Source organism: Thamnophis sirtalis, unplaced genomic scaffold, assembly GCF_051295495.1.
Source record: "Thamnophis sirtalis isolate CommonGarterSnake01/CBP01778 unplaced genomic scaffold, rThaSir2_p1.2 scaffold_6, whole genome shotgun sequence".
NCBI lineage: Eukaryota > Metazoa > Chordata > Lepidosauria > Squamata > Natricidae > Thamnophis > Thamnophis sirtalis.
This window is the reverse complement of record NW_028261386.1, coordinates 30,173,523-30,200,818: the sequence shown is the minus strand read 5'-3', so window position 1 is coordinate 30,200,818 and position 27,296 is coordinate 30,173,523. Positions and strand designations below refer to the sequence as shown.

The following is a 27,296-nucleotide window of genomic DNA, read 5'->3' as shown; positions in this document are numbered from 1 at the left end:
GTAATGAGGTGTGAAACCTATCTTTTTCTTTCTCTATAAAGTGGCAATGAACTACGTACATCTCAAGCAAATGTGGGAAGTAAATTTGAAGTTTTATGATCAGGTGAAACATTCTTTTTTTTGCAGGAAACCGTAAAAAGTTCCACAAAATGAGTGATGTTTCATAAGGAGTTTCCATATAAATCCACTTTCAGAATTCAATGAATGAATGAATATCAAATCAAAATCAAGTTTATTACAGTCAAATAATGCAACAGAGAACAGAATCTCATCCATCTCAGTTACAAATGGTTCTTGAGCTTTGTTTTATATTTCTTGTATCATATAGTCCTTAGCAATCTGCTTTTCTCATTTGGGGGTTTCTCTCACCCCAATTATTTTGCTAATTATCTATCTAGTAATGTCCTTGAAGTTCAGTAGCAAGAGTATATTCAAAGTCTGGCAGCCATATTTAATTTCCAGTTTTTGGACTTCTCATGGTAACATTTCCTTGGATATTTTTAGTGCCAGTTCCTGGAAAGTCAGGATATTAATTACTGAAATATTTCTAGTCCCATATTTAGACTGCTGATAGAACTAGTTTCTGAAGTACTGCTGGTACTATTTTATGGGTGTTAAAAGGGGTTCTAGAAACAGGAACCTACTCAAGGCCACATTAACATTGTCTGTAGCTGTCTTTTGCTCAATCTAGCCTATTGTCTCATACATATTCTCTGTCTCTCTGTCTCTCTGTCTCTCTGTCTCTCTGTCTCTCTGTCTCTCTGTCTCTCTGTCTCTCTCTCTGTCTCTCTGTCTCTCTCTCTCTCTCTCTCACACACACACACACACTCATGAAGATTACAGCATATAAATATTTTATATAAAAATTCTAACACTAAATATCTGAGGCACTGTCTTTCCCTAATGGGATTGGTCTGTCCCACTTGTGTTGGTGGAAGAGGCCTACTGAAGACCTCATCAGCTAAGGAATTAGCTGGTCCAGGAGAACATGGTTTTCTGCCATGGTTCCCACCCTTTATAATATCTTGCTACAGGAAATAAGATCTGCTTCCCTTGTCCTGGTCTTCAGGAAATGTGTTAAAACTTGGTTATGCCAGTTGCCATGGGGCCCTAAAGGGGAAGCTGCTGGGTGGAGGTTGCAGTAACGGAGTAGCTACCACTATCTCTTCCTCCAAACCTGCCTATGGTTCAACACTAGTCACAACAGTGGAATGGTTGTTGAAGATGCTGAGATTTGCAGAGATGGCTAGGCTGGCTTCCTTGATTCTAGAAAAGACAACTTCTACATTTATGGCTGACTGGAACCGCCTTATAGTCTTTTTTGCATGAAACAGGAGAAAACACATATATGATTTGTAGATTGGAGACAAGAAAACAAACTAATAGAGAAAAGTGAGAGTTCTTTTTCATAACCATAGAGTACGAGATAACTTTGTAATTATACTTGTATTTGCTGCAAAGGACATTGGGAGCTCCTTCTTTCTATACCTTTTAAACTTTTCTTTTAGCACCCTTGACTCTTTTTCTCCTTTTTCTTTCTTAATTCCATATGAGTTTTGGTTAATTTTGAACCCTCTTTGAAACAGGCACACACACATATATAGGGAATGTGCATGGAAAATGACTCCAAATAAGCCTGTCTTGATTTTGTTTGGTAGAAGATGAAGTAGAGAGAAATGGCCTTCAAAGATCCTAATCTGCCCTATAGCAATAAGAGTGTTCCTTTAAAAAAAAGAAATATAAATATATTCTGACATTAAAATGTCCTTTCTAATTAATTAATTAATTAAATTAAAAAGCCTATTCTGCAGACATGTACCAAAAGGTCAGAGGGAGCTTTGAATGGTGATAGTTTATTTTATTTAGATTCAATCCCAAAATGAACTTGTTGCAATCTTTTGGATTAAACTGGCAACCACCAAATCTCTGCAAATCCATTGTGCACTGGTCATTGGTTTTGTTAATCAGCTTTGCCAAGCAGTGAGGATTCTTCTCAGTGCTGTTCATCACATTGCACTTTTGTTGTTTAGTGTGTCTGTTTGGCCCTTTTGTAAGTTTTCCCTTCATTTTAGCATTCAATTATCCACAATTCCAGACTATAAGAGAACATACTGTCCATACCTGCATTTATGCAGTAAATAAAGGCCTCTTTCTAGCTTTATTTTACTTCTTTTAAAAATGGATGAAGTTCAATTCAGCAGCAATTTCTTCCCATCAGCCAAAATCCATTCTATCGCCTGTTCTCTTTTTATTCACTTTTCTCAATGCCTTTGTTAACATTACTCCTAACCACACCTCCAGTGTTATTTGCACATTGCTGGATCACATTCAATAACATAATTACTGTGATCTGAGAAATACCAAGCTATTGTCCTCACCTCCCCATCTTAATCATGGTTGCTTTTTTTCTGCAGCTTTTGTAATAAAAAAAATTAGCAATCACATTAGGAGAATTCAAACTCTTTCATATCCATTTGAACATATATTGATGTATTTGAGAATAGCTCTATTTGTGGTTGCACCCAAAGGCTGTGCACCTATCGCAAGATTCATCCCAATTTGATGATTTGGAGAAATAGTCCTTTTTGATTTAGATGGAATTATCATCTGCCTAAATTAATTTGAGCCAAAATCTGTAGTAAGGCTTTAAAACTAAAGCTTCCTGCCTTTTATTAAGGACTATAACTCTTTTTTCTTTTTCTTTTTTTTAAAAAAAACTTTTCCTGTCAAATAAGGTGAGGTTTTCAGGCACACTAGAGCCTTCAAATCTTCTCAAATGTCAAAGATATAGATGTAGGATGCTTAGAATCTAGGGTTCTTTACATTCGGAGGGGCTACAGCTTGCTTTTTTAATGTAAGGAAGCCAGTGACTTTTATTTGTAGACCAAACTATGTGACATTTGAAAGCAAAAGATTCAACATCTCTCTCCAAAAACAGTGTGACTGGAGACCTCCTAGTGAATCATTCCCTATAATTAGAAAGTAGACCTGACAATCACTTGGCACTAATCTCTCTCTCTCCTTCGTGTTAAGTGTTCAGCCTGCCTCTGTGAAGGCTAAAAGTCTGGTGTGGGTGAAATAGGGCACATTAGCTTTTCTCCAAGTGTTTCTGTGATCCAAATTCCTAACTAGCCACTTTGAGCAGCTATGTTTGAAGGTGGCTTCTGCACACATTCATCTGAGCACAAGGTGAGCCCTACTTTTGTTTCTTAAATCCACGGAGAGTTTCACTCACATTCATGAGAACAGATTTGCAAGTCAGTAGTTCTACTTTTTCAGGATCTCTGATTTTTATTCCACTGAACACAAATAGAACTTTTAGGGGGGAAATGATGAGATAATCTTAATTGGAATCCTTCACTTATCCACTGGAGTCCTTCTTTAGCAGAATCATTAAGAGTACCTGGAAGCAGATGTGGAAGGTCCAAAAGGACCAGAATGGTTTTTTGTTTTTTTAGGAAGTCACATGCTTTAACGCGATCTTGCATCAATGAAGTTTCTACCTACATGGTATGAGAAAGGAGAAGAAAGAAGGATGTATTTTATTGTTTCTGTAGGATGATTAAAGGGGAACACCTAAGGGTATCAATCAGTTTATAAACATTTCAGATTCACTTGTTGCTTTAATTCTTTTCATATCTTGGTATAATTATGTCAAGGAAGCTCATTTGTGGATATAAATATGTCATTTTTTAAAAAAAATATCCCATCAAACCTGATATAAGCAAATATTAAAAGTTCCATTGAGTTGATGGGGAAAGATGAATATAAACATGATCAAGAATAATATACTGACTGTTTTGGTACTTTAATTTTTTTTTGTAAAATGAATTCATTAAAATATTAAGAAATGTCTTATGAAAGCAACTCCCTAGATTTCCTTGGTTTAAATTATGACTGGAAGGAATGAGATCCTTATGGTGCTGCTGGAACATCTCAGTGGCTTTTGATCATGGATTCCATTGACTGTGGTCTTTTTATGGATTGTCTCTGGGTGATGAGAGGCGGGGGGCATTGTTGTAGAGATTTTTCTCCTTCTTTGAGGGGACAGTTCCTATCAGTGATAATGTGAAGGGATAGGTTGAGATCAAAAAATATAAATTACCTCTTGTGGAAGAGATATGGTTCCCAGGGAAGGAGTGAATCCTCTAAACGTCTGTTCAAGATGGTATATTTCTGACTTGTTTATAAGATTACTGACTCATTGTGGGTTTCCTTAGCAGTTCCTTGTGTTGTACTGTGAGATATTGGGAGGAAGCACAAATGGGATTTTTGATTTGGAGACATGGTCACATACAGGATCTTGCTAATAGAAAGACTTGGGAAATAGATCAAAGATGCCCAGAGGTTAGCAAAGCTAGGGGGTGGTGGTGGACTGTCACCAATGTCTTGAGATGGCCACATGTTACCAGATATCTATGAATCACAACCAGGGATGTGCAGTCACTAGAGGCAGGGGAGGCGTGGCCTCACCAGTCATGAGTAAAAGGAAAGAATTTTAAGGAATTTTTAAAAAATAATTAAAGCCAAGGTAGTTGCTACCAGATTTGGTATTTGGTATTTATTCGATTTGTAAGCCACCCTACTCCCCGAAGGGACTCAGGGCAGCTGAACAAAAACCAGGGGAAGGGGAAAACAAATACAGAAAGTAAGACAAACAGGACAGTGATACAACAATTTAAAAAAGCACAGCAAGCACAGCAAATTCGAGTAGGGGGGGGGGGACTCAACCCCAGGCTTGCTGGGACAGCCAGGCCTTAACGGCTGTCCGGAAGGCCTGAAGGGTGGCGAGGGTACAAATCTCCATGGGAGCTTGTTCCAAAGGGCCAGAGCAGCCACAGAGAAGGCCCTCCTCCGGGTGGTCGACAGCCGGCATTGGCCGGCAGATGGAATTCAGAGGAGGCCTAATCTGTGGGATCTAATGGGTCTATGGGAGGTAATTGGCAGGAGACGGTCTCTCAAGTACCCAGGTCCAATACCATGTAGGGCTTTATAAGTAATAACTAGCACCTTGAAGCGTATCCGGAGACCAGTGCAGCTCGTGGAGGATAGATGTGACGTGGGTGTACCGTGGTGCACCCATAATTGCTCGCGCGGCTGCATTCTGGACCAGCTGAAGTCTCCGAACACTCTTCAAGGGCTGCCCCATGATTCTAAGTCACAGTGACTTGGAACAGTGCTTAGTGTTAACTATAGGAGGCCAGAGAAATAGGATCCTCCTGTGCATAAGCAATTTTTTGCCTTTTAAAAGTTAAGCAAGGGTTAACAAGCAAAAAATTTCATATGCAAAGGAGGCACGTGTTCTCTCGCCTCCTGTACAGGGCATTTTTAGAGGCTTTTTAGAGTTCTCTGGGAGCAACTAGCTCAGTCTGACTCAGAGTTCTGGCCTTTCATGAGGGCAGGGCAGGCAGAAGCAGAGTTGAAATTGTCTCTGAAACAGCTGGAAAAGGTGTGTGTGGGGGGAGGGGAGAGGAATTCAAAAAGTTTGATCAGAAGGCAGCAGGGGAAGTGGGGGTATGGCAGAGGAGCTGCTTTCAAGCCTTTGGAAAATATATCCAATCCAACTTCTGTGTTTGTATTTGTTTGAGAGTGAGTGAGTGAGTGAGAGAGGGATCCAATTTCTCTGTGTGCGTGTGTCTGTTTGAGAGAGGGGGGAGGGAGGGAGAGAGGGAGGAAAGAGTGGGAGGAAAGAGGGGGAGGGAGAAGAAAAAAATGGGAAAACTTATTTTGCAAGGGGGAAAAATGCTGTTGCTTTAAATTGGAACTGAGCATGCCTGTATGTGGAATTCTGGGAGTTGAAGTCCACAAGTCTAAAAAGTGCCTCACCAGCCATAAAGCTGACCGCATGTCACTGATCACAACTTATGTAGACTTAACATATGCAGTGTGAGCCGTCTTGCAAAGCAGCACTACTAGACTGGGAGCCATGTAAGCAGTGACTGAAGCCAACTGAGATGATTCCACCAATTATGGTAGATGATCTGCAGCCAAGAGCGTCCCTGTGCTTCCTTTTGAATGGGCTGCCCCACCTACCATACTGTGTATATGGTCTAGTTAACACAGGCAATCCACAGGAAATGTTTTGAGTAGGATTTTTAAAACAAATAAACAAACACTTTCAGAACTTAGTCAGTCAATGCTTCTTTTTAAAAAGTGAAAAGTGTGCTTCTGTTAATGGACAGGCTTTCATAATTCTTTGCCATTATTGTACTAACCTCCTCTACTTCAAAGTCCTGGCATGCATCTCATTGTCCACCACTTGTATCCCTCACTTTAATGAGCACTAAATAAGAATTATGTAAGTATTTCAATAATTCTCTGTGGACAGTTAATTAAGCACATCTGAGTCTTAGGAGCAGTCAGCTATTACCTCCTTTTATAGACACGCACTTCCACAGACACAAAGGGATGAGGTCGAATTTATTTTAAAAATGTGTGGCTTAATAATTCTTCTCGTAAAAACCCTCAATATAAAAAGCACAACAAAACTAATCTCTCCCTGCCCCCGCTCCCTGTCCCTCTTCTTCATTGTTTCCCAAAGTTTTTTTTAAGCTGTCTCAATATTTCTCTGTGTGCTCTAAGTGTGTGTGTTTGTGTATGTGTGCGTGCTTGTGTTTGAATGAAACCCTGAATCCATTAGGCTAAACTTTCTTCAGTAAAACTTGCTTCCTTCCATAAAAATCACACTAGACCCATTTTTCATTATCCCTTTTTTTCTTGCAGCTTCTGTTTCTCTCCCCCTTCCCATATTTGATAGATCCTACTAAAAATATGAAGAGACTCAGAGCGTGTGTCCATAACATCAGTCATACACTGAGTCTGTTTCTTTTTTCTTTTTTTTTATTAAGTCCAGCCGTTTTAAAATGTACAAAGTTCCTTCTAATAATCCATTCATTCTGTTCTCTTCTGATTCTTGGAGTAAGCCTGCACAATTATTCAAATCCCGGCTTTTAGCTCCAACATCCACCTCGCCATGGGGCTGTGGGCCTGTAATCTCACTTTGGTCTTGCATGTCAAATGGAATTAACTCCCCTAAGAAATGTCTGCAGAGACGACCTAAAGTGTCTAATCCTTGCGGCTGTCTTAAATTTTCTGAAACTCAAACCTGTCATCTTTTTTCCCCCCCTTCTTATGGCTTTGTTGAAGTTCTCACTTAAGGCTTTTTTCCCTATCCAAAGATAAAGTTTAGGAAGAAAAATTTGCATTTTTATATACTTCCTCCCCACCCTACCCCTTCTGTCACATGTGGTTTTTTCATACATTTTCTTTTGTGGAAAATAGTTTTTCTTCCCCCAGCACTCCCATGCTGCTCACCAATCAACTCTGGCTTTATTTTTGCACTGGCTGGAATTGGGACCAAAGAATAAATGCAGCAGTTCTATCCCTGTCAAAAGGGGGGTGGGGGGAAGCTTCAGCAGAAGGCTGACAAACCACTTGCGGAGTCACATCAGTTGTAAGGGTGGGGGGCGAGTGGGGGGAGAGACTCGTGTGAATGACTGCTTGGCTGGGAATAATGATATCATTATTACGCTACCTTAACAGCCCAAACCAGCTAATCACAAAAACTAATTTGAACTTGATTAAATCTCAAATCACATTGTCTCCTTCATGAATAAACTGCTTGGAGAAATTAGCTTTAGTTAGTAGAACTTGACGGCTTGCATCTTGCATTAAGAATACATTAACTTGGTAGGAGGTAAGGTTTTTTTTCTCCCCCCCCCCTTTTTTTTTAGATGGTTTGCCTTCCTCTCCTCCAGTTTCCAAGGGAGAGACATTCCTTGTCAGGACAGGGTTCTCTCTTAGAAGTTTGTATTTTCCAAATCAGAGATTATGTTGAACAAAGGATGAATTGTCTAGTACAAGCAATAATAACCATTCTATTTCCAGGTTGATACTGCAAGATTATTATATCATCATAGCCTCACCAGATCGTGTAGGAGAAAACTAGCATGCCGGGGGAAATCTCATATGAAATGTTAGATGTATTTACAAACAGTTGCTCAGATTGCAGTGAGATTCCCAGAGATAATCTAATGGACACGCTGTGGTAGAATTTAGGGAAGTTGAATACTGACCATGTCACATAACATACGTTGGGTCGTGAAGTGTAGCTGTTTATCATATAATCATTAATGTTGAACAGTGGCAATATTTGAAACTCACAAATGGGCTTATTAGAGAGAAGGCTAAAAATATCTATCTGAAGGAGTTTTCCATGTCCTTACAATATTATGGAAATTAATACTTTTGTTCCCTCTACCTTTAAAGTTTTACTTTGAATGATAATTGGAAGTGGGCTGGCTTAGAAATAATAAAATAAAGGAATAAAATAAAATAAAATAGAGCAGTGTTTCTCAACCTTGGCAACTTGAAGATGTCCGGACTTCAACTCCCAGAATTCCCCAGCCAGCATTCGCTGGCTGGGGAATTCTGGGAGTTGAAGTCCGGACATCTTCAAGTTGCCAAGGTTGAGAAACACTGAAATAGAATAAAGTAAAATAATAATAAAGGTAAATACTTGACAATGTAACTTGTTGCCAGGAATTCCAAAGGTCTCCTTGTATGCTGACATATCCAGCTGAATGTTAACTTCATTCTCTGCTTCCTCATTCTTTTTATGTGCACGTAAACAGTTCATTTAGCATTTAAGAAATCAGAAAGTATTCTTTTTAGAAAACAAAACAAGCTGTAAATCAAATTTTCAGCTGGTATAAATTTACATTGTTTTGGAACACTATTTTACCAGTTTTTACTTTCTAGAGAATGTTGTCCTTTGTATCATGTCATCTGCAAACAAGCTTTCTGTTTTTCTCTTTGCTACTCATCTGTCAATAGCCAAGAGGCTGTCAGCCTTTAATAAGAATTTACCTGTACAAATTAACTGTTGTCAGTGATTGCTCTTTCAAGGTATAGGCACAGTTTCTATGGGGAATCAACAGTGCAAATCATAAGCTCCAAGGAGTGGAAAAAAAGTGACATTGAATTCTCTCATAAAGCCTGCTTATTCTTGCAAAAACCTATTGCTCTTGCCTGTTAGAATGTGTATCAAAGACCAGGAAATATACCAAGAGGATGCTAGAATAGTTAATAGTTTGAGGCATGGATGCTTGTTTGCCAAAATTTGTGCTCCTTTTTGTTCACCCCATTTGGGCTTCTGCCCCCCCCCCCCAATGAAATTCATACTAGTTTTTAAATGCTTTATTTTTTGTAAAGAAAAAAAAGAACTGCCCCTCTAGAAATGTCATTGCTTCCCTCTGCCACTCTTAGTAACTCTTGACAGTTGAAAAGGAAAAAAAAATGACCTGGGAAGGAAAGAAGGAAGGAAGGATCTCAATTTCAGAATATAGAATACAGAACACAGAATAACAGAGCTTGAAAGGACATTGGAGATCTTCTAGTCCAACTTTCTGCTCAGGCAGGAGACCCTATACCATTTCAGACAAATGGTTGCCCAGTTTCTTCTTAAAGGCATCCAGCGTTGGAACACCCACAACTCTGAAGGCAAGCCATTCCATTGATAAATTGTTCTCACTGTCAGGAAAATTCTCCTTAGTTCTAGGTTGCTTCTCTCCTTCGTTAGTTTCCATCCATTGTTTCTTGTCTTACCTTCCAGTGCTTTTGAAAAGAAGTTGACCCCTCCCCCTCTTCTTTGTGGCAGCCCCTTAGATATTGAAACACTGCTATCATGTCACTCTTAGTCCCTCTTTTAATAGACTAAACATACCCAGTTCCTGCAATTGTTCTTCATAAGTTTTAGACTTTCCTCTCCTCCCCTTCCCATCATCTTTTTGCTCTTCTCTGCACTCTTTCCACTTTTTATATTGTGGTGGCCAAAATTTGATACAGTATTCCAAGTGTGGTCTTACCAAGGCAGTGGTAGTTTCAATTCCCATGTTTTTGATTCAGTTTGTGAGTCCATCCAGAACGGGAATTGTCCTTCCTTGTATTCAGTAAAGCTTCATCAGTAAAGTCCTATCATAAAATACCATCATAAATAATAATGAACATCACACTGAGACATTTGGAAAAAGGCTGTATGTGATAGGGATGCAATAAACTATAAGCATAAGCTACAACAGCATCTTTTATGAGATGTTTACTAAAACATTCTATTGAATTTGGAAAGTCTGTAATAGTCTGAAACATATATGATGGTCTAGTAAACAGCATCACTTCATCTCTTGCCTTCTTTGCATACAGTCCACATGCTGCCAGGAAACAAAACAACAACAATGACAAAAAAAAAGAACATGCCTTTATTTTCAGGCATACCTCTTTGGAACCACTTGGGAAGAATATTCTTGATTGAGAACCAAAACATTCTGTGATGCTTAACAAACCTGCAAATTGAAAAATTCAACATCTGCCCTGTGCAGCAATGTAACGGGAGAAGGACCTATTGTGTTGGAGGGGGTGGGAGAGAAAAGAGGAATCAAATCAATCCTTAAATTATATTTTTGTGCATTTGCAAAATTACTACTCTTCGAATCAAAAGCCTCAAGCTGTTTTCATCTGAGAGCATATGTTGAATCGGTAAGACAATAGCTGTACATGAAGAGAAAAGAAAAGGGAGGAGGCAAATCCCCGCAGTTTAATGGTATGGATAGTTCTCTGAAGAAAAGATTGGTATCATTGTGTATTATAATATTTTAAGTAAATTATACGCAAAAAAATTGCAGGGAATGTAGATACTGTAAGCTGGTTCTAGAAGAAACAGGATGCTGTACTTAAAGCCATGCCAAAATGCTCTACCATTTCAATTTTGAAATGGTAGCAATATAACAAACCAGTGCTTGGAGATGTTCCTCCTAACAACCCCTCACACCTCCCCCCCCCACATCACCACCAGCAAATGACTGGGACAAAATTCAACTCTTCCCAATAGATGGTTCCTGTTTGAAAGGCTGTCCTGTTTCAAGCCTGGAGAAAAATAAGAAGCTCCAAGCAAAGTGGGACTTGAAATTAACAATCAACAGTCAGACCTAAACTCCGTACTGTTTATACATTGATTGCATATTAGGTACTATCTATATGATGATGAGCTGTGGTTAGAATGCAGTATTGCAGGCTAATTCTGCTGAATATCAGCAGTTAGATTCTGACTGGCTCAAGGTTGACTCAAACTTCCATCTTTCTGAGGATGTGTATAAAATGAGGATGTGATTCCAAATCATTTCCTACCGGACCTATGAGAGCATATTTTACGTGCCCGCGCATCACTTAAAGACTGCACTCGGTGTCAGCTGAGCTGTTTTTTTTTAGCTCAGCTGAGGCAATCCACTCTGCTTTGTGAATCAGCTGAGCTAAAAAACAAGGCAATATGGGACAGGGAACAATGGGGGTGGGAGGGCAGGACCAACCAAAGGTGGTATTTGCCAGTTCTCTGAACTACTCAAAATTTCCGCTACCAGTTCGCCTGAACCAGTCCAAACCACCTGAATGCCATGTCTGTGTAGATTGTTGGGGAATCCAGATTGCTGACTCTGTAAACTGCTTAGAGAGGGTTGTAAAGCACTATGAAGAGTTATGTAAATCTAAATGCTATTGCTACAGCTATTGTTTCTCCCTCTCTTGAGAATTCAAGACATGGAAGTTTCCTTTCATTATCCCATAGCAACAACCCTGCTCTGTAGGTTGATCTAACAGTGACTGTTCCAAAGTCATATTTAAACATTGTGGTCAAGTGAACGCGGATCAGGTCCAATTCTGGAATACTACGCTGTACTGTATACTTGTACACTATTGTATATTTTTTAAACAAATATATGTTTCGTTGTGTTCATATTTTCCCACATTAAACCCACCACTCCTTCCTGTCACTATCATTTCAGCACTGTTTATTCTTTTTGGACATGTCCATAGGATGACACCCTAGCTGAGCTGGATTTCTCAATTAAACATCGTGTTACCTGAATGTTGTGCTGAGGGTACTCGATCTGTGGTGACCCATTCTTGGAAAAGCCAATGCAGATAGTCTACGATTTGCAACCACAATTGAGCCCAAAATGTCTGTTGCTAAGCGAAACTTTTGTTAAGTGAGTTTTACCCCATGTTATGACTTTTCTTGCCACAGTCGTTAAGTGAATCGTTACAATTGTTACACAGTAACACAGTAACAAAGTTGTTAAGCAAACCTGGCTTCCCCATTGACTTTCTTTGTAATAAGTTTGCAAAAGGTAATCGCATTACCTCAGGACAATGAAACTGTCATAAATATGAGTCAGTTGCCAAAAGCTTTGAGTTTCGATTATGTGACCATAGGGATGCTGCAACGGTCCTAAGTGTGAAAAAGGGTCATAAGTCACTTTTTCAGGGCTGTTGTTCTTTTCAACAGTGACTAAATGAACTGTTGTAAGTTGAGGACTACCTGGAAGATTTCATACTATACTCAGTCAGTGATAAAAGCTTCTGTAAATTAATACAAGGTTTTGTTTGTTTCATATATGCCAAGATATAGCAATAGCAATAGCAGTTAGACTTATATACCGCTTCATAGGGCTTTCAGCCCTCTCTAAGCAGTTTACAGAGTCAGCATATCGCCCCCACAATCTGAGGCCTCATTTCACCCACCTCGGAAGAATGGAAGGCTGAGTCAACCTTGAGCCAGTGAGATTAGAACCGCTGAACAGCAGATAACAGTCAGCTGAAGTAGCCTGCAGTACTGCACCCTAACCACTGCGGCACCTCGGCATATAGGCATATATAGGCATATTAAACCTAAAGACACAGTCCAGTGATGGCAAACCTTTTCGGCACCAAGTCCCCAAACCAAAATGCGTTCACTTGTGCTAGAACTCCAGAAACTCGAAGACCAGCTCGTCGGTGCGCATGCATGCGCCGGCCAGCTGGTCTTCACATGCTCCAGACCCCCAGAAACTCAAAGACCAGCTGGCTGGTGCGCATGCATGCGGTGGCCAGCTGGTCTTCACCTGCGCTGGAGGGCCGGAAACTCGAAGACCAGTTGGTCTGTGCACATGTGCATGCCGTCCAGCTGGTCTTTAGGTTTCCAGGGCTCCGACATGCATGAAGATCATCTGGCCAGCGCACATGCGCATGCTGGAAACCAGAAGGTGACCATGTGTGTGGCCACAAAGATGGCTCTGCATGCCATAGGTTCACCATCATGGCCCTATTCTCTTGCTTGTTTGCTCTTTGGTTTTACATGTGCAAAATACTTGCACATGATGATGTACATTTGGAGACACGTAGGCTGAAATCTTACGAACTCTGACAGAGGGCTAGCAAATTTTTCACTTTTTACAGGCAGAGATAGAAGAAAGATATTTAGCCTTCAAGTCACTCAGCCCTCCTTCTTTTTGAGGAACAAACCATTGCCATTACTTTGATCATGATACAGGCAAAAAAAAGAAGAAGAAGCAGTACCTAGGTTAGAGGTTTCTTCCATTTTGGAGTTTCTACTCCCCTATCTCCTTTGAAACATTGTGATTCTCTATCTATTTACTGGAAGTAAGTATTCTAGAAGTCAATATTTTTAGAAGAAGATTTTTACAGAATTGAACTGTAAATCAATTACATTTGAATAAAGGTAATGCCCTTTTGTCGGCACTTCTCCTGAAATGTGTATTAGCAAAAATTTGCAAAATATGGAAACTCTCTTTTAACTCAATCAAATAAATGGATTATTTGATCATTTTGATTGATTTTATTAATCATCTGTCTCAAAGGCAAGGATTTAGCATCCGGCACAATTTCTTATTGTTCACATGGCCCATGAAAATAAACTCAATTATGAAAAAGGTAATAAATTGGATAAATTTCAAAAAGTAAGAGCTTATACAAATACACCCAATTTGCATAATTTATGCAAGCTAGAGAATTCAGCTTTTTCCCTGGCACAAAATGCTGAAGGCTTGGGGTTGTGGGATATTTTTTTAAGACAGCATACAGACAGATGAAATAAATAGTCCATTTGAATTATTCTGTAGTGTCATTATGCCATTGATTTACTTAGATTTCTTTTCCTCATCCCTACTTATGTATCACAGATATTGCCTTCCAAAGTTATTTTTAAATAACTCATTAGGCTGAGTTTGCAACAATGGCAAACTTCCCCCTCCCCACAATCTCCCAAACCTTCTTTCCAGGTAACAAAGCCACCTGCTTGATGGCTGACATTCTAAAAATACCTCTAGGTCCATACTATTATCCATTCCTCATATTCAATTGCTCTGTTATAGTAATAGTCAGAGTCACACCATGTTGTAATTACTTACAGCTGACTTAAGAAAGGAATATTCAACTCCCCCACTGTTCCACTAGAAGATCTTTATGCACTATTAACTCATTCCTGAGTATTAATACTCTACTGGTAATTCACACCGCATTGTAATCGGAGGACTATTAAACACCAATTATTGGCTGCATTGGATAGTAGATATTTTATGTGGGGGCTATGTATTTGCATGTCTATGTACATACCTACATACGTGTATGCAAATTTTTAAAAATGCATGCTTTAAAGCCAGCCCACCCCCCCTCCTTTCCTGGAGAGGATATAAAGGTAAACATTTCAAGGAAAAGAAATTTTACAAAAATGTGGAACTTGTTTATGTGCTCTAAAGTATTTCTAACCATAATTACTTTAAAAAATAATGCATGAAAATGACATAAAATAAAATAAAAATTTCATTTTGTCAATGTTGGGAGAAACATATATATATTTGTTTTTGTTTCAAAAAAGTCTCCCCACCCCCACCCCTAAAGTTCAATTCTGAATCTTCAAAATCTGAAACAATGAAGAGAGGTCATTCAGATGTGCTTGTCTCTCATCCAGAAAAGAAATTTAACATTAGTTCAAATTGATTGTGACCATACTCCAGGAGAGAGAGGAAAGCCAACAATATTTTGATGTTGCCTTTTGAATTGTTAGTTGCAAAGTCATGTCTGACCCATCACAACCCCATGGACAACGTTCCTCCAGGCCTTCCTGTCCTCTTCCATCTCCCAGAGCCCATTTAAGCTCACACCGACTGATCCAGTGCCTCCATCCAGCCACCTCATTCTCTGTTGTCCCCTTCTTCTTTTGCCCTCAATCTTTCCCAGCATAAGGCTCTTCTCCAGTGAATCCTTCCTTCTCATTAGGTGGCCAAAGTATTTGAGTTTCATCTTCAGGATCTGGCCTTCTAAGGAGCAGTCAGGGTTGATCTCCTCTATGAATGACCGGTTTGATCACCGTGCAGTCCAAGAGACTTGCAGGACTCTTCTCCATCACCATAGTTCAAAGGCCCCAATTCTTTGGTGCTCAGCCTTTCTTATGATCCAACTTTCATAGCCATACATTGCAACTGGGAAAACCATAGCCGTGACTATACACAATTTTGTTGGCATGGTGATATCTCTGCTTTTTAGTATGCTGTCAATATTTGCCATAGCTTTCCTCTCCAGGAGCAAGCATCTTTTAATTTCTTGGCTGTAGTCCAGTGGTGGGTTTCATTTTTTTTACTATCGGTTCCCTTGTGTGTGCATACGAGCTCATGTGTGTATGCATGCTTGTGCGTGATGCTTCTGTGCATGCGCAGAAGAAGCTGGGTGGGTGGATGGAGCCTCCCATCACCACTTCTGGTTTACCCAATCCGGGCCGAACCAGAAGCAATCCACCTCTGCTATAATCCCCATCTGCGGTGATCTTGGAGCCCAGGAAAATAAAATCTGTCACTACCTCCATTTCTTCCCTATCTATTTAGCTTGATAATAGTGTACCTTAAAGGATCTTTGAATTCCAGATGGATAGTTGAAGTTGGATCCAGATGGATAGTTAGATAGAGATATAAAGTGGCTGAGAATATGATAGTCTTTTCAAACAGCTGAAAGAAGATGCACAGAAATTGTTCTCCATCATTCCAGAGTTCAGGACATGGAATAATGGCTCCACATTACTGAAAGTTAGGTTCCAAGTGAATGATAACAAGAAAGCCCTAATAATAAAAAAACAGTTTGATAACAGAATCAGTTGTAAAGGGGGGTAGTGAGATTGCCTGAAAGGATTAAGTACAGGCAGGGCATCTGTCTGTTGGAAAAGCTGTAGATTGGATTATTGCACTGAGCAGAAAATTAGACCCAGTGGCCTAAATGGTCTCTTACAATTCTGATTCTAAGCAATTAGGTACAACATGATGCTGATATTTGATATCATGCTTTTTAAAATGCTAACAAGGTTTAAAATGTGATTCATCAATCTAATTTGAAATCCAGAATATGCCAGAATAGATCAGTTATTAGACTTAAATAGACCTCCTCCGAGTCCCATCTGCCAGTCAGTGCCGACTGGCAACTACACGGAGGAGAGCCTTTTCAGTAGTAGCTCCGACCCTTTGGAACGATCTCCCCGTGGAGATTCGTACCCTCACCACCGTGTAGACCTTCCGCACAGCCCTTAAGACCTGGCTAGCCCGTCAGGCCTGGGGACAAAGATAACTGTCCCCACCCGAATGATGAATGAATGTTGCTTACTATTTTACTTCTGTGTATTGTTGTGTCTATTGTCTGTATACCCCCCCCCCTTATTTTATGTAAGCCGCCCTGAGTCCCCTCAGGGAAAAGGGCAGCCTATAAGCATTAATAAATACCTAAATACCTAAATTAAACCCTGTACTTTCCAGCTCATCAAAGGAGCCAGGGAAGAAACAGTGACATGATGAATCTAAGCTATTATTAACGGTTTCTTATAAGATGGGAGACTCCACTGGCTTTGAAAGAGGCATTGGTCTCTCTCCTCCATTGGACAATAAAAACTGGACAACTTCTGATATAAAGAAAACAATAGGCCAACAACTGCAAGGTAGTGACTTTAGACTCAGACATAAAGTTGAAGTTAGACTGAGTACCATCAGGAATGCACTGGGCATTCTTATTCTGCTGGATCTCTTAATAACCTGTGATAATATTGACCACAACATCCTTCTAAATTATCTGTGAGTGTAGAGGGATAGCAGTTGGGCCTTAGACCCTCAATATAAGGTGTCCCAACACTTATTGCTTTCTACCCCACCTCCACGCCTCTGATGGGAGTATTTAATACTCCCTAATACAACCATTCATTCAATGATTCAGGGTAAGGTATTATCAGTCAATTAGACCAATATTGAATTATTTTATGTGGCAGGTCACTTTCTTAAGCTTTTTGTGTAAACTTTCAAACTAAAAATCTGAAAGTCTTCAAAAATGAGTCAAACCAAATTTAAGATTAGCACAATGTGAAACAAAATCTGGATATGAGAGATTTGCCCATCCTAAAACATCACTTGACTTGCTGCTTTTCTAAGTCTTGACATCAATACACAAGCTTCTTTCCCCTGGAATTTACAATCTAAAATCAGAAGAGGGCAGGATGGAAGAAAGACAACTTGACAATAGTAGTAAGGATGAACATGAGCAAATATAGTTACATGTATTTAAATTGGATTATAGTTGGGAAGAGGATTACAGAGTTAAGCTAACATATACAGTTGTGCAGTGTTATTCAAAAAAATCAGTGGAATGTAAACACAAAGCACATCTTCTATAATACTTGGCATGCTACTTTTTTATAATATACATTGAACCTGAAAAATGCAAATCTGCAGAATTAGAAATAGAACCATATTTATGTGCCTTGAATACCATCTTATAAAAAAAACCTCTTTTTGATTTTCTCTTCCATCTTACCATAAGCATGTACTATGTCTCATAAGCTTCAACCAACCAAATCAAATGCATAATTATTTTGTTTATTTTATTGTGTTGACACTGAGAATATAAAAGGTTTTACATATTTGTTTTGGGAGTAGCTTCAAGGACTGTTTATTTTTCTCCCCATTTTGGGCAGAACCAAAAAAAGGTCACATACAAACTTTGAAGGACATGAGTTGTACTTTCCCTTGACTGACTACCCCGAAGTAAACAAGGGCATAAGATGAAAAAACTTGCTCCTCTGTATGTCTACTCTAGAAATCAGTACCACTTGCCCAACTCTACATAGCTTATTCACCAGTTAGAATCTATGAAATGTCACCCTCCTTTCTGAAAATGTAACAAAAAAATTCACCATGCAAATAACACCTCCAACATCCATTTCTTCCTGACCATTACAAAACCTTCTATGAAAGCAAATTTCTGTATAATGTTTTGATAAATTAGATTTTTAAAATCATAAGATTTAACTTACTTTTTTAAAAGCACAATATTAGAGCTAATAGCTCTGATTACATTTGGCCTTTACAACTATCTTTGAAAAATATACAAAACATACTTTTCCTCTGTCTATCCCCACTTCTGATCATTGACCTATTACAGATAAACAAAATATAATTAGGAAAACTAAATGTATAATCTGTTACCTGAATCAGAATTATAGAAAAGTTAGTTTCTTAGAAATCTCTCCACTCTTTTCATAACTCCAGTTCACACTAATAAACTGGAGGTGCAGAATGCAATGTCAGGTGCAGACAACCAGATCCACATGTGAAAAGTTCAATTAGTTGTTTTATTGATCAGTGCTATCTACTATGTTTCCCCAACAATAAGACCCAATCTTATTTGGGGGGGATTTAGGTCTTATTTTCAGGGAAATATGATTTCAGGATGATCAACCCGGCTGGGCACCTACACACCTCTGCGCATGTACAAAAGGCAGTTAGTACATGGTGGCTGATGTTGTCTGGCAGCAACTGCAGCCCACTGGCCACTTGGTCAGTGCACTCTGTGATTGCACAGCACAGGTGAGTTGATTATCTGTCCAAGCAGCAGACAGTGGTAGAGGCATGCTGGCGGGGGAGGCATGCAATCTGAACATGCTGTGCAGGCCATGGGAAAGCTGAGAGTCAGTAGGCCAGAGTGGGCGGGATTGTGGGAGGCTGTGAGAGGATTGTCTTCACATCTCTTGGCTTGCCTGAAGTCCGTGCAAAGTGTTGGGATTGAATGCCTTCCTTCCATGCTTCCATCTTCTGCCAGTGCTGCCGCGCAAAGACAATGTCGGCTTTCCCATGTTTCATGTGGCACATCTGGATCACCTTCCTCCCCCCCCACCTCTGCCCCCACCTGCTGCTTGGACAAGTAATGAACTCACCTGTGCTGCACAGGCTGCTGCTGGACACCATTAGCCCCCACACCCTTGCTGCATCTGGACTGTTGACTATCTTCACTAGGGCTTATTTTGGGGTAGGGTTTATATTAAGTGCATGTTTTAAAATCAGGCTATTGCTTATTTTTCAGGATAAGTATTATTTTCATGGAAAATGGTAAACACATAATATTTTCAGTCCAATGGTTTTCCCTTAGGTAAGATTAGATAAGGTTTAATAGCATTCAGAGAAGGGGTGGACTTCACCCTCTTATGCCCATGTAGGGATTCCAGACTGTTTCCATATTTGATTCCTCCCCCTGGTTCTGCCAATCTCTCTTCTACACAAAAAAAGAATAGTAGCCCTAATTGCGGATGAGAGACAACCACCATTTATCAAGTTGCTTTTGTTCCTCACTGTCTGCAGAAACAGCATGCTTCCACCAGCAGAGTAAAATAAATCCTGTATTGATAACATGGACATTAAGTGAACATTCTCAAAAGAAAGCCCTTAGAAGGAAAATGAAAAAAAAGAAGTCAAACCAAGCACGGTAGAATCAGCATAAACCACTTGAAGTAAAGCTTATCTATTTTAATTTCTGCCAGGATTTTGTTAGCGGCAAGTTTTTCTTTGCATTCTGAAAAACTTGGTAGTCCTAGGTAAGAATGGAAAATGTATTCTGAAAATTCTTAGAAATATGTCTAAGATGCATTTAAGTTACTAAAACTCTGTTTGATTGTATAAAATCTGATCCAACATTATGGCACTTTTCAAATTTCTACTGTAACAAGCTGAATATTGCTATCAATTCAGTTCCATGCCAGCAACCATCTTCCAATTCTGGCAATATTATCCTTAGACTGGAAACTTTTGGAGCTGATAATGGTTGCGGACTTTTTCAAATAAACTTTGAAGAGTTGAACAAATCTCCTCCAGGTAAATTTGGGATTCAAATCAAAAGCAATCTAAAACATTAAGTCCCCCTCTCATCTGCAATTGAAATGTTATGCATTTGCATAAAATGTGCAAAATTGGAGATAATTGAACTATAGTAGCTCTAAATGCATCGGCTCAGTTTGCAAAATAAATAAAATATCCGCTAAAGGACTACAAAAGTCAGACTCCATCATACCCCCTTTTAACCCTCGTATCTGTGTCAATGACACATTTCATTTTTTGTTTGCAGTGGTCATGATAATGTTGAGTGGTCCCAGGAATTCTCAATCAAAGTGACCTACAGCATGCATGTTTTATTAAAAGATTCTGTTTCAACTATCATAGTTGCATTATGAAATATTGCTAAAGAAAAAAAAATGTAGATCAGAAAATAAATGGTCCATTACCTTCATATTTATATTATTAAATATCCTCAGTTATCTGACAACATAGTCTAATGTACCAGAGTGAAAAATAAGGGGGACTTCTTGAGGTCTTCCCTCAGAATATCCATATCCTTAGTATCACATATTAAATGCTGAGTGAAAAGCTCATAGAAAGGAAATAATTTTGAATTTAAAATCTGTTTCTCATCTCCTGTACTAAAAGAGGATTGGGGGGGGATGGGTGAGTGGGTTGCAAACAGTTTCTACTTTGAAAAACTTCATTTTAAACTTTAAAAGGGTATTTGGAGTTTGCTGGATGCTATTCCAGGCATTTTAACAATGGCCTGAGCTCAAAACAACCCTGTTTCAAGTTTCAATCAGGTATTTCAGATTTTTTTTGCTCAGGATTCTTTCAGAGAGGTTAGAATTGCTTTGAAACTCTTTGAATCAAAAGAGTTGCTTTAAATTTAGAATTTAGTATTTGGAATAAAAATTGTGCAATTGGAATGTTTTGCACATCTTTAAAAGTATTTACACTTTGCACATTTTCTATCCCTACTTTGGGGAGTGTCTGTCATGTCCTTATGCATACCTTAATACACTTATAACCAAAACATTTTAACAAAACCAAATCAAATAAATAGATGAAAGAAATTCACTGTTAATTATCTTATCCCTGATATATCTGGAAAATTGCCTCAACTTCCAAATTCCACTGCCAATGACTATGTATGCTCAAACCTGCTCAATCTTGTAACTGGTATTAGCTTCTACTTCTGCATTGTTGATATCCTGGGACATCAATTTGTGGTTTGCTAATGTTGTATAAAAGGTCAAGGTTCCCCTTGCACATATATGCTAGTCATTCCCGACTCTAGAGGGCGGTGCTCATCTCCGTTTCAAAGCCGAAGAGCCAGTGCTGTCCCAAGACGTCTCCGTGGTCATGTGGTCAGCACAAAACACTGTTACCTTCCCACCAAAAGTGGTTCCTATTTTTCTACTTGCATTTTTACATGCTTTCGAACTGCTAGGTTGGCAGAAGCTGGGACATGTAATAGGAACTCAGTCCATTATGTGGCGTTAGGGATTTGAACCACCGAACTGCTGGCCTTTCTGATCACAAGCTCGGCATCTTAGCCACTGAGCCACCACATCCCACCGATGTTGTATAGGTAGGCCTTAATAGAAATCAGTTGATAAAGAGTATATGTGATTCCACATGGGTAAATGTATTTAATACCTCAAAGACATTTCTGGGGAAAGACAAAAAAAAAAAACCCTGTTCAGAAGAGTTGAGAAAATATGAACTACCTAAATAATATCAACTATATATAAAATATGAACTATGCTCTCTTCAAATGTTTAATTTGGAATCTTGGTTTGCAATAGTGGAAGTTGCAGCTACCTTCAGCTAATATCCAAAAACAAGAGGCAAGTCAGGAAATACATTTACAATTCCTCACATAGATTCAAAGAGGTCCATAAAAATTATTTGGACATTATTTTCTAAATGTTTCGTCTGCCAAATATGTATGTGAATCCTGATGGGCCTTGTTAGTAATTTGGAAGGGCATCAGGAAATCCCAAGATTTAAGTAGCTTGGCAGGCTAAAGAACACATCCTGGAAAAAGACAGTGACAAATGTCACTTCTGTGCTGTTGCAAGGAAGTTCTGTAGCTTGTCTGAATTTGCCAAGAATCAAGCTTGTATCACAGGATACAGAGAAACTCCTGCCCCCATTGTAACATTTTATATACATACATTTATATGCATATATGCACGCAGGCACGCCCGCGCGCACGCACACAGGCACACATTCAAAATATTTAATTTGGAATGTATTCATAGCAGGCCTTTCTGCTTAATTCTGAATGCATGGGAAAATTAATATAACAACAATTTATCAGGATGTATTTCTGATAATTACCAACATTTAACATTTCCTAAAAGTGTTTTCATGTTCAGGTATATGTGGCTAACAAGTTACAGAAGGAATCATTTCTCCATCTTTTTCAAACACTTGATATTAAGAGACTCCACAGCATCCTGAGCTAATTATAATTAGCATCCTGTGCTAATTGTTTCCATGGACTAGACACGTCTGGTCTATTTGGATAAACAGGCAAGGAGATGGCAAGCTCAGGAGGGTGGTAGAGAATGGAGAAGGAAGGGGCGGAGCAAAGGGAGAAACAATGGGATGGAGAGGCAAGGATGCCACAGTGGTAGCTGATGGTGCTGTGTTGTGATTGGGAATCGAGGGCACCATCCTTTCCATTTTGCCCTGGCTCAGCTGTGTTAAGGCTGATTACAGCATTATGGCTATTTGGTACAGTGGATCTACCTTATGCAATGAAGTGAATAGGGAAATATTATGTGGACAATCGTATTCCTGAACTGGCTAGAATCCTTCAGATTTGTATGGGGAAAACCCTACTACAGTAATAGAATTCTTCAAGATCCCTACCTTATTGTAAACTGCCATAGCTTACACAGTCTCTTTTCTGTTTCTCTGTTAAATGCCCAGCACAATTTATGAATGGACCCAGAGGAAATCCCACTTCTTCTAATTATCCAGGTTGTCTTTTCCTTTTTTTTTTTTACAGCAGCCCTGGATTAACCCCTTCCTTATGTAAACACATGCTTGATGGGAGTTAAAGGAGAATTACTATAGGATAAGCGATCAGGTAAACAAGTCCTCACATCACTGCCTGTTGCTACTGCGACTGTCAAAATAAGGTCTTTCTTTACCTGGAATACAGAAATAGCCGGACCAAAAAAGATTTTAGGTATAGCCCTCCCTTAAATCTTCCACTTAGGCGCTTTCTCTTTTGCTGGTTGTCAGGCTTCCCAAATGCTGTTTCCTTAATGATGGGAACATAGAGGAATGAAGATGGTAACCTTCACCTAGATTTCCTGATTCTGTATAGTCTGCAATTACCTCAAATTGCTCTGTGTGTGTGTGTGTGTGTGTGTGTGTGTGTGTGTGTGCTCCTTTTGCATGCGGCAAACTGAGGTGTTTGAATAGCTGCCCATTTCTCGCCACCAAAGCATATCTTTTGAAGTTGATTGGTGTCCCCCAGTAACAGCAGTTCTGCCTGGCACTGAAAATGACAAGATAACTGGAGTGTAATTTTACTATGAGAGAGGGAGAGAGGAAAGAGAGAGAGATCTATATGGTATCATATGAATAATATTTTACTCTTTCTCCCCCCGCCCAAAAAAATTACTGCAAAGCTTTCTTTGCAATGTGTAGGCGATGGAAGGGAGTAAGAACAAGAGATAGACACAAAACTCATAAGAAAAAAGCGATAATAATCAGATGTAATTGGAGGACAGGAGAGAGGCCTTCTTCTTTTCAGGTTTGTGAATACTTCCTCTTTGTGATGCCAGGTGGAAAAGGGCTCCTTCCCCCGACAACCCTGCCAAGAAAACAAAGCTATGGCAATTGAGACAAATGCTAGCATGCTGTGCTGGAGGAGATCAGAGCTTCTGAAAGGGACAGTGCCATTTGGAGTTGAGGGCACCTCCTGCAGTTGTATACAATGGCACCTCACTCTCCCTGAGTGAAGGAACATTTGTAAAAATAGGCAAGTTAAAACAAAACACAAAAAGCAAAAAGTCCTCCTCCCCATAGGAAGAAATGGAAAGCGATATTTTGCAGTAGGAAAATAACACAAGGCATTCTTTGGGCAATTGTCATGCTCAATGGTGCAGGTCACTTACAAGACGCCAATCTGCAGATAGCAGATTAACACCATTTGGAGAAGGATGACAGTCTGAAAAGTCACTCTGTGATCAGAAGGGGCAAGAAAGCTGTTCATCATCCAAAGATTTGGCAGTACATAGACTAGTAGCATGCCAGTACCATGTGAATGTCAACTAACCAAATGTGGGAGGGGAGGAGGGGGCACTTTCTTTGAGCCCCCAGGAAGGAGGCAATGGCAAATTGTTTCCAAAATCTTGCCAGAAAAAAACCCCTGAAGGGCTCAACCCTGACTAACTGAAAGAAACAATAAATACTTACTGAATACAAACAATGTATAACAAGGTAGCCACAATTGTGCATTGGAAATAGCTGCAAGAAAAAATACTATTTGACTGCAACTGGTGGAACTACAAAATCAACACAGTAAAAAGAAAATGAAGAAATGAATGTGCTTTGGGAGAAGTCAAACAGGCAAGCATCTGCCGCACCCCAGACTTAACAATTGTTGATAAGAAAGAAAAAAGTCTGACTAGTGGACATTGTAATACTTGGAGATGTAGAAACAGAAGAGAAAGAACTTTAGGGAAAAAAATCACAAAATCTAAAGACCTGCAAATAGAAATAGAATGACTGTGGCAAAAGAAAGCAAAAATTGAACCAGTAGCAACAGGCACCTTGAGTGCAATCCCAAAACAACTGGAGTAGTACTTGACTATCATTGGTTTTACAGGAACAACAAAATCATCACCTGTCATTTCTAAAAGGCAGCTTTACTTGGTATCCTGGAATGATACCTTTAACACCATCAAACAACATCTGTCTATCCCAGATCCCTGGGAAGGACTTGATAGATGGACAAAAATGTCAAATCCAGTCTAAATATCTAGCTGATTACATGACCAACCATAATAACAATTTGTACTCACACACAATATAAGAATACAACCTGTTCAGCTTCCCAGAATTGTCACCACTCTAAACATGGGTCACAAGGCCTCTTTCTTATGGAAAATCTCTACACTGGTACATACAATGACTTCAGCTATGCATCAGAAATAGAGAAGTTCAGAGGTGGAGCTTTCAGGTGGAACTGTCCATGTATTCCCTACATATGCTTTGACTATGGATAGATGGGTAGCTAAGCATAGGCAACATATGCATTTTACCCTGACTCATTGGCAATTATTGGCATGCCTTAGGAAACACATTTTATGATTCTTTAAACTGAAGTATCCACATTCTACCGTCTCTTTTTTTTTAACCAGCATATAGTTGATGACATTGGATGTTGTTTGATCCATGTAGCTTGGTATTATCTACGATGATTGGCAATGGTTTTCCAGGAGTCTTTCATAGATTTGCTATTAAGTGAAAACCTCATCTGTTATGACCTTCTCTTTCAAAAAGTATTGTTTCCAAATACAATCTCATGTATACAAGCCCAAATGCGAGGCAAATAATTCCATTCCTCTATTACCTCCTAACACACAGAGAGAGAGACACACACACAAAGACACTTTTTTTTTCTACCAACCCTATAATCCCTTGCCTCAGGGTGGAATCAGGGCAATAGAATGGAGCTCAAGCATTTACTGTCCAGATGCCCTTCCTGACACCTACACAGAGTTTGCAGCAGCTCATTGCGCCAGAGAGAAATAGCTACCGCTACCTAGGATTGAACTCACAGCATCCTAATTGTGAGGCGAGAGCTCCATCTCTAGACCACTGCACCACTCTCCTAACAGCTAGTATACAATGTTACGTAAGGCTATGATTTTCATCAAGACAGAAAGCTTGATCTTCCGTTAACTTGTCTGATACATTATTGAAACTTTCTAAACTGAGGGTCATCATTACTTTTGATAATGTGGGTTGGATAAAAAAAGTGTTATATCAGGATCCCCTGTATTTAATTAAGATGGATGTACCTGAATTCTGGTATTATGAAACAGAAAGAAAAATGGATATTGAACTATGCTTTCCACACTAGGCATGATTTTATATGTTGTTATCAAATCTCTCTTTACTTGCTGGATCTATGCTCAAAGTCCAAGCTGTATATCTTACTTTTTAGTTAGGGTCTGCAGCATTGTAATTATTTTAGTTGTCATTTTTTGTACCTTTATTCAGCTCTACAATATTCCTTTTGTTCTAAGAACTGCACAGAGTACTCTCAATGCCATAGACTTGTATATTGACATTATTAAAATGGCCATTTTACTTTCCTAATGATACCTAACACAGAATGTGCCTTTTTTGACAGAAGCTGAACAAGGAATGACATTTTCGGTGTTCTATCTACCATGACCCTCAGACCCTATCCTGATTAGGCACTGACAACTGAGACCCTCCCATTAAAATATATGGGAAGATTTTTGCACCAACATGAATCATATTTTTATTTGTGTAATGTATAATATTGTACCTGAACTTGAATGAGAAATGAAAGGAGTCTTGAGCCATATGATCTTAGCTCCAATTAAAATGAACATTGAAATAGTGACTTAATTTTATCCTATATGTAACTTGATCTTTCTGCCTTTGTCATTTTTGCCATTTTTTTAGTTTTTTTAAAATTATCCTATGCATTTACATTACACAGAAAGACTTTTTTTAAAAAATGTTAGCTTCATTAACTAAAGCATTAAATGATTATGTTGGCATATCAATATTCTTGGAGAAGCTGAGAAACACTCCAATTTATTTTCTTGAGGATATTTTGATCCAGTATGTAACTACAGTAGGAAATAAAAATTATGTCTTTTAACTGAAAGCATCATATAACTAATATATACCACCCTCTACTGAGAAGACTAAAAATAGTGCCAGGCTTACTGGCTTAAGGCAACCATCAGCATAATGGCCTCCTTGACCTTAATGCCTATTTTTTAAAGGAAAAGTGGACAATACACTTTACCAACTAAGTCCTACACTTTGACCTAGATATTGTGGAACTCTTCAAAAAAGACTGGATGGTTATCTGTCAAAGATAGAATAGAATAGAATAACAGAGTTGGAAGGGGCCTTGAAGGGCTTCTAGTCCAACCCCCTACTTTGGCAGGAAACCCTACACTACTTCAGACAAATGGATATCCAACATCTTCTTAAAATCTTCCAGTATTGGAACATTCACAACTTCTGGAGGCAAGTTGTTCCATTGATTAATTGTTCTAACTGTCAGGTAATTTCTCTTTAATTCTAAGTTGCTTC

General features: G+C 39.1%; 1 long non-coding RNA gene across 1 annotated transcript in view; it reads left to right on the top strand.

Annotated features, from left to right (window-relative positions):
• The first annotated feature begins 3,109 nt into the window (after positions 1 to 3,109).
• The window catches only part of LOC148044925 (uncharacterized), a 132,328-nt gene continuing 108,141 nt past the window's right edge, over positions 3,110 to 27,296 (top strand). The window contains exon 1 of the long non-coding RNA XR_015697142.1: positions 3,110 to 3,189. This is a non-coding gene — a long non-coding RNA (uncharacterized LOC148044925). The remainder of the gene's footprint in view (positions 3,190 to 27,296) is intronic.